The sequence below is a fragment of the Dioscorea cayenensis genome, chromosome 4, assembly GCF_009730915.1.
Source record: "Dioscorea cayenensis subsp. rotundata cultivar TDr96_F1 chromosome 4, TDr96_F1_v2_PseudoChromosome.rev07_lg8_w22 25.fasta, whole genome shotgun sequence".
Lineage (NCBI taxonomy): Eukaryota > Viridiplantae > Streptophyta > Magnoliopsida > Dioscoreales > Dioscoreaceae > Dioscorea > Dioscorea cayenensis.
This window is the reverse complement of record NC_052474.1, coordinates 6,687,000-6,703,465: the sequence shown is the minus strand read 5'-3', so window position 1 is coordinate 6,703,465 and position 16,466 is coordinate 6,687,000.

Sequence of the window (16,466 nt, the reverse complement as noted above, 5' to 3'; positions counted from 1 at the left end):
AGGGCTGTGCAATCACACCCACCTCCGTTACTGTCCACACCGCCGAACTTTTTCGCCAGACCGTGTCGCCAAAGTAAGTCAATGATTACCGAAGTCGCCACATCGCTTGCATGGGAATATAGCTTCCTTTATATACCGTAAATAGAATGCCGGCGCCGGCAGCCGCCAATACCGATGAACGGCGAAATTGCTCGCGATGGTCGCAGCCGCAAGCGTACGGTAGCGCTCATAAATTTCACACCGGCGGCGAACAGTTCTCGATGGCAAGATTTCGCTGTCACCATTTAGCAACGATCATCGACGCACCCATCAACGCCAAGAAGATTTCGGCCATCTCAACAATCAATGTCCACAGCAGCCTCCATTGCCACGCCTACATACAACACGCACAACTGTACCACAATAAACAAGATATGATGGTTAAACAACGCGAACTCACAAACATTAAAAATACAGAATATTCAATGTTTGGTGAAGTTCACTAAGAAACAAAGAAACATTTTAGCGGGGCAAGACCAAACATATGGAATCAATTGCGCGAGACCTTACAGAGTCGGAATTACTTTTGCTTCATGAATGACGGCTTTCATCCGTTACTGAATCACCCGCGACATTTGAACAATACATCTCACCCAACGCATCACCTCTGAACAGAGCATCTCACCAACGTCATATCCGGATGCTATTAATCAACCAACACAGCTTCCGGTGATGCGACTGCAGTCATTCACCGTGATCGAATTTTAGTCAGGACGTCCACCAATGCATACCTTCCGGAACCGAATATCGCTTTCATAAATTACCAAATGTCGAAGACGGATGCATGTGGCGAAGAAGGAAAGAATTGGCGTTGCCGCGCCCCGCGACATCAGAAGCGTAATTATCTCACGATATCTCTTCCCAGCAAAAACGTCAACTAAACGTTCACATACCATACAATGGAAACCATTGCTTTCATTCTTCTACAACACCCTGGGAGAGTTCCCCGATATTTTCCCGCGATGCGATCGGTAATACCGCAGTGTTCTCTTTAATCCATCGCCAAAACGGCCTTTTTCACGACCGCAACGCCGACACCTGCCACTTATCCGACATACCAAAGGAACAACAGAGTCGAGATGCCCACCGCCAGATCACCGGTATTTTTTTCCCATCATTGCAGGACAATGCAAATAGCGTTCTAATTAAGGCCTCAGTAGGCCGGTCCCATTGAATCATCAAGTGCCACCATTTTGACGCTTACAGACGCCAAGTCCCACGCCACCATCAAGTGTGCGACGTGTTTATTTGTCTCACTCAGTATTATTACCAGCCAACTGAACGGATGCTGATTCCACAATCACCCTGATGTTACCACACTGAAATAAAATTATTATCACAGACGATTGTCCCTAAATTGCTCTAATATCAAAACATTATCCAATATCCAAACGATAGTATTTTAACGGTTCAGAGACGGAAGATATCCCACACCACACATGATTAGAACGAGCACCAATCACCACAAGATCATGGCTGTTTAAATATATATTTATGGAGGATGTCAGACGCAATATTAAACCATACCATCAATATAATATGCGCAAGAACTACATGATGTTCAATAGAACCCATAACCGGATTGGGGCCAGAGAAGTGAATCCTCTGTCGATATCTGCAATTATTATTGAAATCAACTACACCGACGAAAGACGGAGCCACGGCCAACATTCAATGGAAAGTCAACATCGCTTTTCATCGACAAACCGGTCATAACCATCTCAGTGGACAACTGAACCTCGGCTGAAACCCCAGACCCCATGACCTCACCCAACCCCAGCCTCTGAAGACTTTCCCTCCTGTCAATCTAGTACGAAAATTTCCAATATAATATACCTGAAACCAATCAGATTTAACCAAAACTGAAACAAAAGAAGAATACTCAAGAAGAAAAAGAAGACAAACAACAACAAAGAGGTCGTGATATAAAACAAAAAATGACAGAGTATAGATAAGACAGATCCCATGTGCAAAATATAAATATCAGGAAGATATCACATCGCCGGTGCTCTGCCTCACAACAGCCCCGCCAACCGCAGCTTTTTAGCAACAGACATATAGTGTTTGTAAAATGGTTTACTTTTAAATCAAAGTTTGAGAGAATAAAATACGGTGAAACATTGTATTCATGAGCTGGTCAAACCACCACAACATGTTGAAAACCGATGTATAATCACATTTACAATGTCGCCCTTGTTATACCGCCAAATTGAAAATACAAATCACAATATCTTGTCTACTATTAAATTATTTTGTCTGTTACAAAATTTAAGTAACATTTTCTGAAGTTACCAACCGCGTGAATTGTACAAATGAAATACACTTAATAAAATCTTAAAATACATTTTAATGCTGTAATGGCACAAGATTCATTTGTCAAATAGATTGGGAAAATTTACGAAACGACCATCACGAAACACAAATCTCCTACAAAAACAGAATGTAAGACAATTGGTTGCAATCAAGTTAGCTCAACCTCCGCTAACGACGACGAAATGACAAATATTGCTTGACCGCATACGGGCGCTCCAGAACATTATGACGGATCAAGTCTTTTTAAAGATATGTGATGAACCTTCGTAATCATCCGGCGAATCTTTGTTGATTCAAACGCACTGGCTATCATAATCAGAAAGAGAGCAAGAAGGCTGGAGCATTTCCACCGTAAGAAAAAAGTTTTCACCCACAGTCACAGGGCCTACGAAACAATTACGACACACATCCCAAAAGTCTATGATCTTAAAAATGTGGTTTCGACGGACGTCGCGGAACACCAAATGTTCGGACCGACGGCGACGTCTGATCAGTCAAAAAAGAGGAAGAGGTGCCAGAGTTGGTCGCGCCAAGAGAGTACGCTCAAATGGTTCTTCCATTTATACTGAACCAACAATCGCCGCCGCCGGCTCGACTTTAGAGCGACCAGCGGAACGCTGGTAACCGAAGCATTAATTATGTTTTGAGACCACACTATCGCGGCTGTATTTTTGCTTTTGATAAGTATATTTTAAACTATTAAAAGAACAAATTTAAACATGGCCATTAAACACAATACCGTGACATATGTAAATCTTAAAGTCATTTAAATACTAAGAAGAGGCCACGCCCACTCATAACGATCTATCAGACCGCCAGACTAAGCGTGGTAATTGGTTACAACACAACCTGCTATTGTGAAGTAAGGCAACGGCGACAACACAAAAAACTCCACACTTAATCCAAGAACCAGAAACAAATCAAATGAGTAAGAAGAAAGAAGAACAAGAATAAGAATAAGCAACAAGCAGCAAAAGATACGAGCAACTTAAACCGGCTTTGCGAAAAGCAAGCAGGAGGCATCGAAACGTTTATGTGTTTCATACGCTGACGGTGCCATTTTCCTCTTCAAAAGTAAAAAAGCACTTCATATCATTAATCACTTCAATCCTATCGCGTCAATGGAATACAACGAGGTCCCACAAAAGTTTAGTAAGCAGAAATTAAACGGAGAAAGGAACAAATGATTTTCCCTTGAAAGGATTATTGTTTTCAAAAGATTAATTGGGCCCTTAGTATCAAAATTAAATATGAAGAGAATGAAGATCGTTATTAAACAATAATAATAATAATAATAATAATAATAATGGGGTAATTCCACCAAGTCACTTCAGTTAACTATATTTGGGAATCAAATCAAATGTAAACAGATTTTATCATTCTTAATTAAAACAAATCAAACAATAATAATGAAAGTTTTGAAATATTATAATTCCAGAATTTCAATTATAGGCCTAATTATAGATAATGAACTTTAAATTCTCCTTCCGATGGACCCATTACCGCTTGATAATGAAGTGAGCACGTGTCACTACAATTTCTCACCCTCAAATTAGTGGCGTGGTCGGGAAGATCTCTCCCACTCTGCTCAAACCAACCGAAGTGCTCCAACTCCAACATCATTTTACCTCTCTCTCCATTTTCTCCTCCGATCATCTGCTGATCAGGATAGAGTATCTACCCATGGGAGGACCATTCCCATCTACTATCTAGCTCATCAGCCCCACCCTCCCAGATTCTCATCCTCAAATCCTACCCTATTCCCTCCCTCTCGTGATCTGCTTTTCTGTTGATCTTATTTTTTTATAGGTTTAAGATTTCACACAGCACTGATTACTTCCTCTTCCCGGCGACTCCAGGTTGATTCTACTTTTTATTTTTCTTATTTATATATTATCTTGTAATTTCTCATAGTTGGAAACCCAAGAGTGGTTTAACAAGAGCTACTTTGACGCACAAGACCAATCTACTTGTACCCTAGAAAACTTTGGAACAGTGTGGTAAAGATTTCTTTTTATGTTCATAACCCATGCAAAGCGTAAATATTATCAAAGAAATTTACAAAATATCATTACAAGCCATTTTGATGATAATTTTAATTTGAGTATTGAAAAGTATAAATTTAACTTCTAGTGTGAAAAGATCTGTTTTTTTTTCACAAACTATTAATTTAAGGTTTAGAAAGGATGGGAATAATAACCAAGTATTTATCGGACATTTGACTTAATCCGTTATGCACGAAAGTTAGAAAACACAAAATTTATTTTTGGTAAATTATTATTTAAATACCTTTTTATGGACATATGCAAAACCCCTTTAAAATTGCGTTAGGTACAATGGATGAAGTTATTTTATTGTACTTTTCATTGGCCATACCTATAAGGAAAGAAATGCAAACCAAATCAGGTGAGATTATTATTTTTTTTTAATAATTTTAACAAGATTTGACTGCTAATGATGATTCAAGATGCTTCTTACAGATGCCTTTTTTATCATCATTTTGTAAGTATTGAATTCTTGTTAAATCTACTAGCAACACCATAATCACAACTTTGTTTAACTTTATGCCATACTTTTTAATTAATCCCTGAAATTTGTTGGAACTATCATCTGTCCCGCCACAAATTCTTCTTACGCATTTTAGTGCATAAATTGTTGAAAAGTCCTTATAGAGATGGAGACTTGATTTAACTCCTCGGAATCCCTAACAAAATCCAACCATAGTAACAAACTTCAAACCGCAACCCTCAAGACCATTGGAAATTTGACTTGAAACATTAAAAACCTAAACCTTAACATGCCTTTATTACCTTGAATCAAATCTTCTGTAGGTGCTTTATCCGTATTTGTATGTGTAAACATACTATTAATTATATATTAGTTTTGTGTCTCTTTACTAAGACAGAAGAGAAACATCTCTATTTTTGTTTTTTTGAATTAAATTTTCCTAAAATTAGAGTTGTTTAAAATTATTTATTGGTATTATTTTTTTCATCTCACTTTGCTTGAGGGAATCGCTGGTCATATCTATAATTCACCCCCCATATATGAACCACGCCCAGCTCCTATTGACGCTACTGATTTTACTTATTAATTATAAGTCTCAAAATATTAGAAAGAAACAACAAATTTGGTAGAGTCAATGTTTAGTGATCCGGAATAGTCTGGCTACCTAAGTTGATTTACGAAAAATTGCTGCTAACCAGAGGTTTTGAGACAAGTACGAATACTCTACTAGTTTTTTAAGGTTTATTATGCAAGGACCTTAGAAGTTGAAGTTCGAATTTGCTACATTGTCCACATTTTAAAATAAAAACACACTATAGTTTCTATTAAGATGCTGGTGTTGGGGGTGGAATGAGGTGGGAATGAAAATATAAGACGAATGGAATGACCATCTCATTTGGACGTTTGAACACGGGATGTAAATGGTAACTTATTCTCATTCTATTTTTTGGTTAATTCGGTAATGATTAGTTAGAGCAGACTGCATATAACTTATACTATGCTTTTTGTCCAACCGAAGATAATTGCTATAGTAAATATAATATATTTATATATTAAAATCTTAATATATAATTACTTTGTAATTATATTTTAAATAAAATTTTAACATGCTTTGGAGAAAAAATGTTAGTATGAGTTGCTAAATGTTGGGTATCCCAAAAAGTTTATACCTTAAGTTTTTATCGTTATAAAAATCATCCCCAATCGCTGACTAACTTACCCATGGAATGGTTTATAATTGGCACCAAACATGGAATGAGCCATATTAGAATGCTCATTTCACTCTATTCGGACTCCACCTCCAACAACACCTCGTAGATGGTGGAAGGTTATTTAGTTGGGCAACCTGTTTATCGGGTTCTGGTCTTTGGGAGAGAATGGTTGATTTCAAGTCCCTCCAATTAAGCTCAACATCTTATGGACCGCTTTTTGCAAAATCTGTTTAGGCCGCTGTCACGTCTCTTTGTTTGGTCAGTTCACACTAACCATATTTGAGATGATTGTATTAATGTTTTTATATCATATGATCAGTGTTTGGATGTAATATTTTGGGCATCATGAACCTTGTATTTCTTGAAGTTTCCTTGATAGCTTCACCTGCGCCGCACCAGGTATTTTTTGTGCCAATTTTGGTAGAGCTGTCATTTATGCTAGATCTAAGTTATCTCAAACCTCATCTGCAACATTTCTTAGGTCTATCATCAAGTTTTCTCAACTTCTAGTTTTTGTGTACTTATATTCATCCCAAAAAAATAAAAATAAAAATAAAATAAAAATAAAATAAAATTTAGCAACTATTACTTTAGGGCAGGTATCAAATGGCATCCTCGTATAGTTCCCATTTCAAGAGCATAATAAACAATATCCCAACAAGGGCGTTAACAAATAGAATTTCTAGGTATTGAACACACCCTTCCTGTAACAAAGCATTAAATCATCCAATAGAGGATCTATACTCAGGTCAACAAAATCAGACCTCTGGACCATTTAGTGTTCGTGATATACATATAGAGATTTAGTGTTGAAGATGAAAAAGGTGCTTATATGTGTGTCACCATGTTTGTCGTGAGATGGTTGCTGAGTTGGAAGTTTTGAAGCTTCATTGTTTCGCACGTTGCACATCAAATGGATTGAAGTTTGTATGTTGCTTCTTAGATAATTGAAGTTGTCTGATCTCTTTGGACTTCTATTGGGGTTTATGTATTTGTTCCATCAACTAACTGAAGTATTTGTTTGTGTCTTTTTACTTTTTGTTTTTACAATGAATACTCCAGATATTATTATTGACTTATCAAGTGATGAGGAAATCAGCGCTTTTGTGTGAAAGATATTAAGCCTCATTTATTGTCTGTAATTGGCTGTGAAACAACTAATAGTAGTTGAATGATGTCCCACAAGGCTCATGGAATCAAACAGAGGAGAGTTGCTCCATACATCTTCCGCTTCATAATGACTGGTTCCCTTCATTCGCAGTTGAGATCAGGAGAATATGAACTGGAAAGATCTTGACCATCACCCCAAGTATTCAATCTCTATTTTACCCATGCAGTTGTTTGATCTTCCTAGTTATTATATCAGTTGTTTTCATTATTTCAGATAGTCAAAAATCACTTTTATCCACCCCAAATTCTTCATTCAATGCGAATTTCACATAAGTGGGCCTTTGGTACACGCAGATTCATCCCAGACGCTTCTTCATTTTATGCTTCATCTTGCTGTGATTTTACCGATGCTTTCTCTATTGTATATTCTACTTTCTGTGCTATTGCTGAACTGTTTGATAATGCCATTGATGGAAGGAAAAGCTTACAAAACCCTGATTGTCCGTCAGTTCAGGTTGATTACAATATTATATTTAGGTTTGCCTATTTGTAGAGATGTGTATGTGCTCGTTTCATTAACAGTTTTTTTTTTTTTTTTTTTAATTATGAATCTCTTCCTGCTGTTGGTATGGTTATATCCTTCATAATGATATTGCGTCAGCAGAAAAATTGGGCTGCCTCTGTCATTGTTGATGTGAAATCAATGAACCTCAAGAATGGAACTCCCGTTTATTAATGTTGTATTTTAGACTCTCAATTAATAACCAGCAACGTTGTTGTTAATATTATTTCAATATTTTGAGGCAGTCCGATTTTAACCAAACAGTTATTTGTCTCTGTAATTCAGATGATCCAGAACCTACGTTGCATGAGTTTTGGATTTTCTGATAAGCTATCAGACTCGCCTGCTGCAGGCTTCCTTTCTTTTGTGCTTCATTTGCATGTTGCACAGCTATGCAACACTCAATGGTCTCAGATGGAAATGGTTTCAAGACAAGGCACCGTGGTGTGATGCCTCTGTTTTCAGCCGCTAAGGCACTAAAGGGTACTTTCGGTCAACGTTCTCACTTTTTATCCGACCTTGCTTTTTTTACATCCCAAATTATAAATGGACAATACTGAAAAGTTCTTCCGGCATTGACATATTTGTATCAGTTTCATAACCCAAATATTTAGACTAATACTGTGGCAGCTTAAATTTGTTTCTATACATACAATTTCTCCTTGTTGTTCTCAGTGATCCTGGGGAGAATCCAAATGTTATATTCGTTCATGATGATCAATTTAATATTGAAAAGGTTTATTATCATTCCAAATTATTCTAAGGGTGGTATTTGGTTGGTGAGGTTGGAAATTTAGTCAGGGTTTTGTTGGAAGTTTTCGTTTTATCAATCTTTCGGCAAGATCATGTCCCCTTGATGCGACACAACTTTCATCTGTTCAGAACAACCTTAGAATTAATGGGGCACCTTAGATGATTTTCATCTTAACACAATTTTTCTCCAGAGAGTAACTCAAAGCACGGCCCTTTCACCTTTCTGAGGAAAACAGTGGTGTGATGATACACCGTACCTGTGGTGAGAGGTTTTGCAAAATCATCGCATCAGATTACGAATATTTCTTGCCGCCCCTGATCCTTTTTAAGTTGTGAGTTTTGTTCATCACATTACGTTTAATTTAATGTTATGCTTTCTATAACTGCAGGTAGATTATGAATTAATTCATCAACTGGTAACCCGAGGTTACTGACATACAGCCCATGCTAATTTGTCTGCAATTCTGAAGTGGCTCAATGTTTACTGTTGAAGATGTGACCTGTTAACCAAGTAAGATGCATTAGCACATGTTTGTGGTTTGGTCCCTTAAAATGGTTGAATGGAAACTATTTAACCCTTTATGATCATTTGGTGTTGTGTGATCAAGTTTGCTCAAGGAAAATGATCAAACTTTTTGTTGGTGTAAGCAACAAAGAATGAAGCAAATAATTGTTTATAGTTTTGTGTACAGGCACATATACAGTCTATTTTTGTGCTGTTGGCTTTCATGTTTAATTACGGTCGATGTATTTTGGTAATTTATAAGAGATTTAATCTGGTTTAGAGTATACGTTAATAATGTTTGCTTGCTGGTAATCCCCATTTAATGAGAGTTAGTTCCTGGTAGAGAGGAGAAAACTATTTTTGGTTGTGATTTGATGTTTTCTTTCACGTATTAGCTTTGTTTGATTGCATCAACCATATTTATGTGACATTGAGCGAGCGTACATTCATATAGCTTCCAGAGAAATAGAAGAAACTGAAAACCTTTTGACAAAGTATTTTGCAAAGTGTAGATTTTTTATTGGCGGTAGAAAATGATTAGATTTATGATGCAAGAGTACAATCTATGTGAATCTTAAGTTTGCAATTAACCAAATAGTACAGCTACAGGAAATTTTTCCCAACCTCTATGAAGAGTGGTTGTGTATAATCAGTTTACTATTTTCTTGGAACTTAAAAATTCAGTTCCCACTACTTCTAGTTCACTTTGTGATGATCCCTGCCATTTGGTGATGTTGCTGGGCAAGTCTTTTGTGCCATCAACAATGGTTTTGGCTTCTGACATCCTTGCTGTTTTTGGTCTTATCATCAAATTACCGCATGCTTTGAACTTAATGAGCAGTTTAATGAGAACCCTGCGGGTTCAAAAACGCTATATTCAATCTGTGGTTTACTGATGATGGGAATATGGAGCTTGATTTTGGAACAGATCCAGAGGTGAGTACATTTCTTTACTCTTCATTGGAAGAACATGCAAGAATAGTTTATATGTTTTGTAATATCTTAGACAAATAAATTGCATGCCTGACATTAGAAATTTCTTCCCGATTTTATCGAGAACCTTATTTTGGCAAATTTTAAAATTTGATGATATTGCCTGCATTATTTTTTTAGGAACATGGTTCACCTCCTCAAATTTTTGTTGTCTTTATTAAGCTGTTTTCCACAATACTGTAGCCACGTGACTATTTCAAACTTTTCGCTTTGTGGTTTAAAATACTTAGACCTGAACACTGAATGTTCGAATAACTTTATATGGTTCCCATTCATCAGCAACAATCGCTTTCTTGGAAGGGTTTCTTTCATTAATGTTATTTTAATTTGAAAGTTATTTTTGTAATGACATTTTGTACTTTTTTGAATCCCACATAAATCATTCACCATGAGCCTTCTTCATTAATGTTGAATTGATGACCATGTCAAAATCGTCCAAAATCAACTGTTTTTTCAATGATTGGGGCATAAATCACGAAGGTCATGTTGCACCTTGTTTTTACAGATCCTTATTGTTGAGTGATGCTACTTATAAGCTTTTTCATACTTCGTGCAGGATATGGATTGGTGATCACATAAGATAGTGAAGACAAATGACTCAACAAAGAATCTGAAACAAAAGCATGTTGCAAACCGTCTTCGCGTTTTTTCAGCGAGCTGTCGCAAGGCTCAAGATCTTCCCTCCCACCAATACCTTTACTTCCAACTGGCAGGTTTATCCATCTGCCGAGTTTATATGCCAATGAATTTAACAGCGGCGTGGAGAGTTGTCAGGTCAGTGACGGCGGCGTTGAACGCATCAAGTATAAAACCTCGTTACGCACACAGAAAAGCTCAGGCTTGATTTATGGAAAATGATTGCATTTGCTGATTTGCGTGGAGCTTTTATTGAAGCATTAAATTTTTTCTTGCTGCAACCGGCCGGCGCGGCGTACTAATGAGATTCCGGCTTTAAAAATTATTGCATTTGTTTAAGTATTGAAGCAGTAAAATTGTGGTTGTCCTGTGAACCATTGAGAAAGTGGTTATACTATGTTCTATGCTATGGTGTGGCAATTATACTTGGATGTTGAGACATTGCTTCGTTGATGAGGCAGTTTTTTCCTTCACCATCAGTGAATTTACAAGCTATATTAGTAGAACAGCAATAAACAATCAAGGTATAAAACGCAATCAACTTTCCTATCGGTAAGCAACAAATAGCTAATCCTCTCTAGTTAACATTGATCATTATGGGTAGCCAGAAACTTAAATGTTCAACTTCATCTATTTATAGCAGTAAAAAGTCAGTAATCCCAACATGTGATAGGCTGAACTATCTTGTTCTCAACAATTCTTCGTTATGGAAGATTTCTTCCATAGACAGCTTGCCGATTGGGATCATCATACTGTTTTAAGTGAAGTCCTCTGGAAGAATATGGTGCAACTTGATTAATGTTAGCAAATGTATGGCTTGCAAATCCGTTCACTGTTGAGTTTTCTTTCCCTTGATAAAGTGCTCTTTTCTCACATCTGCATTGTTTTAGTATAGCCTTTGAGAGTTTTGGCTTTATGTGCATAGATGCTGGCTTTATTGTCACAATAAACCCCATAGGTGAATAAGTGTGACAACTTCCTCAAATCTTCTCGAGCGCCCTCTCATATTATTATCGCACAATCCCTCGAGCAGTGCTTCTTGCTGCTTCACCTAAAATTTAAATTTAAATATTTAAACACGCCATAGGGTGACTGTGAGGTTTTCACCGACAGTAATGCACTAGTGGGTTGCTGATCTCTCATCAATTGTGCCTCGTAGTCAACATTGAAATGTCAACTCTGTAGATGCTGCACACTTTTAAACAGCAGTCCCTTTGAGGGAAGTTCTCTTTATAGGATTTGGACACAGCATCGAAAGCATTCTTTTCCCAGAGAGTGCATGAACCGACTTACCATTTGGCTTTCTACTGTACATAAGGTCTCCTCCTTTTCCCACATATTATGATGTTGCGTCTCCTTTTCTTACTTTGAAAAGATTCTCCAATGGGAGAAAGTAGGCCTCACGGGTACCTCACCTGATCAAACCTCAGATTAACCCTGGCAAAGAACCTGATCCCACCACTTTTTGATGGTTATCTTATGATGTTTGTAATCATCCAGGGTCCACTAATAATCATTAAACAAATCTCAAACTTTGCTAGGGATCCTTAAGACAGTACTTAGCACGGCTGCACTTATCTTCTTGTTGCCAAACCTCTCCAATCTTCTTGTTGTAGATCATAGTATTTGGGACATAGTCGCTGAGATCATAGTACATCTCAATCCCGACCATCATCCGTAAAGTTCCTCTTTTACGGTGCAGTAGCACACATAATTAGCACTTATCTCTCTTTATTCATGGAAATTTACTAGCCACCTGATCGCCAGGGAATTACCTGCAGCCCATGTAGCATATGCGTTGGTTTTGTCTTCTTGCTTGAGTCTCACCTGACCATCCTGGACCTTGTAGAGCCACAATGAAGCTTTGTCAAAAGCCATTGTGAGAAATGGCAAACTCTCTAAGAATGATTGCAAGCTTTACTCCTTGTTAGTTGATGAACTCTAACTCATGCACAAATGGTTCTCTTTGTGCTCTATATTTTTATACTCAATGTTGAAGTTTTTGTGTTCAACATATCATTTCTATATTTTCACGTCTGAAGCAGTCACTTTTATTGACTTTTCGAGGTAGACGTTCAAACATTGACGTTCTATGGATTCAGTGTAGATTACAAGAATCGTACTTATACTGGTGAGAATAGTTTATCTTCCTATCCTTATAGCTTTCATTGGCGAATTTCTTTTCTCAGGAGGCTCCTGCCTGGATGAAGCTTACTACAGCAATGGCTAGGCAAACCATTATCTCTTGTAAGCACCTCATAGAGGCTTAATCGAGCAGAATTTATGGTCTCACACTATGTTTCCATACATTGTGGATATATTTACAGTTTCGCATAAATCAATCTTCGTTAGAACATTTGTTTCATGAATCATTAGGAAGAATCTTATTGGTGTGTGTGTTTTCCTTATTTCTTTTCTTGATCTGTTTTTGCTCTAATATCATACATGAAGCAAAATAATTTGTAACTATTTATACTTTTTAATCACCTTTTGCTGCAGCCATTTTGAAAGTTAAACAACGCATGGTAAAGGCAGAGGTGTTGTTGGTATGGACCTTCAACTGCATGCTTACCATTTTATGCTTAGATCTCAATGCTATAATTCTCCTTGAATTACTACTACTTATTTCTCATCTTTTGATTTGTTAGGTGCGTTGAGGCAAAATTTTATCAAACCCACCATGATAAGCAAGATTTTGAGAAGTCAAACCTTTATCAGAAGCTGGAAACCCCGCTAGATGACATATGAGTACTGGTTAGCTCATCTTTAGAATGCTTCCACATGATAAAGCTTTATTTGATGAGTCTTTCTGCTTGCTCCCTGTGATTCAACTTTAACAATGTTGCACTTCACTCCAGTATATTGTCTGTTGATGCATCATTACTTGCTGATTTTAGTTTGATCTGGTTGCTTTAATAATGACATGCTTTAAGCCATCCCCTCTAGGAGGGTTTCGGGATGTGTGCGTGCGTGCACGCCTATTCCGAGACTAAACTGGTGAAGCATATTGAAGCTTACAAAATGAATTGGCTCATCAAAGGCCACTTGGACATGGAAAAGTTATTTATGCCTCTAATCATTGTTGGGTAGAGCTGCAATTGAGGGTTGAGAATTGTTTTTTTTTTTTTAACTCTTTGCATTTGGTCTTCAAAATATAACAGTGGGATAGTTTAATGATTGAAAGAAATGGATAAAATTATTGACACAAAGATGAGTATATGTGGAAAATTAACTAAATTTTGCTAAATTTCTTATTTATTTGAAGGTGTATATTTATTTAAAGTTGATAGTACTAGTCAATTCCAAAATGGAGTCCACAAATTTTAGGCAAAAGTCAGTTTGGACTTTTCTTTAGCTTGATTGACCATGTTCGAACTGGGTGCCATCTGGCCTGTAATTAGATCGTAAGTGGGCTGCACATGGCAATAAAAACTGAACTAATTTGGTTTTGTGCTACAGGCAGCATTGTGGGCTAATATAGAGAACTTCGAGTATGTTGATGGCGGTGCCTTGTTCATTTGAATTTTGTCTATTTGTAGGAGCATAGACCACTGTGATAAGGAATTCAGTCTTGACTTGTTCAGGAAATAAAATTATTGGTGGCTCAATAATTCTAGACTTAGGTACAAGGAACCATCTTTCGATGGGTGTATTTCATTGTAAAAGATGTAAGGATTTTGTGTATGTAGTCCTTGTTGGGAATTACAGTTATCATTGTAGATGGACCAAGAAGTAAAATCTAAGAGAACATATTCGTAATCAAGTGGTAGAGGTATGTAAGTTGTCATTGAAGTAACATGGTCATAAGTGGCCGCAAAAATTACAACCAAGTCTGGAGTCAGATCCCTTAATAATATTTGATGGGGAAAACTTATTATTACCCATGATGTATTTAAATCCATGCTAATGAGAAAAGAAATGTTCTACATCAGTTATGAGCATCAGAATCAAGAATGACATTGTAAAAAGTATGGCTTAACTACCATCTTTTTGGCTACCACTTTCGCCTGATACAGCGTCTGCCTCTAACTGTGCAGGGACTACTATTGCCATCTGGTTGGTTGCACAAAAAGTAAAGCAATCTGTTTCAACAAGTAACACTGTTTCTCGATCTTCCTCAATGTCTTCATTTGAAATCTCCAATCGGTGCAACAAAGCTAAAGATCAAAAAGTGCTGCAGCATCTCAGTCCCTCAGGTTTGTCAATGAAAAATCTATATGGATGCAGGACTAATCACTGTAAACACCATGTTTCCAATTTTTTGAAGCATTCTTTTATTCTAGACTCAACAGAAGAGCCTTTTTAGGCACTGCGCCCAGTTTCCAGCAGATGAGGTCTCAGTGATTCCAGTCGCTCAGGATCAGGTAAGTCAGATTAACAGTGTTGTTTCTCATGGTAATGATAAGGTCATCTTTGTATGGAATTGGGAAACTGTGATTAATTTTTAAGGTTTTGTCTTAATTATGTGGTAACAGCATTACCAGAAAAAGGTGCGCATACCAAGGCATAGTGGTACAGCAGTGCAATTGAAAAAGCCAGCCATTATGGCTAAGTTTGCAGATAGTAATGGAAGAAATTCTGTTATGCAGGTATCTGATGAGAATGTCTTTTACTGCAACAACAATTTATATAATACAGATTTGTGATATTGCTACATTTGAAAAATCTTGATGTTCCTTGATTCAAAAGTGCAAAACCTTTAATCCATGCACATCCCTACTGCAAATTCTGACCCATGATTTGCTCATACTGATTTTGGCCTTCATAGGACACAATTAGATTTTTCATTTTACATAGAATGAGGCTTCTTGTTAGCCGAAGTCTCGGACGGTTGAGAAGAGTAGAGAATTCATCTTTTTAGTGAGAGGTTGATCAGTTCAGGTTAGGATTGCTGAATACTAATTTTGCGCCCTCCAATAGCAGAATGCATGTGTGTTTGTATTTGAAGAGTGGAGGGTACGAAATTCCTCCTCTATGTATGTTTATATGTATTAGGCAACATATCTATCCAAAAGGACTAGGTGGATGATATGCAACAATTTATGTTCTTATCTATTTCTTATAGGTGTGCTTTAATTGGGAATAATGCATAGTATACTCGGAAGATGAGAAGTCCACTGAAGTTCTGGGTTAAAACTTGTTCATGTCTTCCTCAATAGTAACACAAACAATTCTTTGTCATGTTTAACAGGCACAAGAGCAGCAGATGCTAACTGTGATGGCAGAAAATAAAAGCTTACTCACAGAGTGAGTAGCAATAAACCTACTACCCTATTATCAGTTCTCTATTATGATTATCAGGTCAACTTTGCAGTTGTTGTTCCTCCTTTCGCTTTCTATTTATGCTGTCAGACTTTGCATGCTGAGATAGTTTTAAAGCCTCAGTTGATATGTTGGCCTGTTTTATGTATGACAACAGTCCTAATTGCAAATATTAAATTTGTAATTTTGAAGATTGCATGTTCTTTTTATACATATAATCATCTGTCTCGACTCACTGATAACATTTCACACCCTGTTCATTTTAACTGGTTTGATCAGGTGCCATAAATATGAAGAAGCTGAGAAGCAGCTTGTACTCAAGGTAAGCTTCAGATGAATGTTACACCCATCAACCTCTGTACCAATGTAATTTAACACTGTTTGGGGTATCTCTTCCAATGTCAATATTTGATTGCAATTCTAATTAAAAGCTCATCTTTTATATTTTGTATTCTGGTCATTGTGGAAATATCACCAACTTTTTCAGTCTTGTACCAATCATTTATGATTCTCTGAAGATACTGCATTCAATCTACAGGCACAACAACTGAGAAATAAGCTTGAGGAGGTTCAA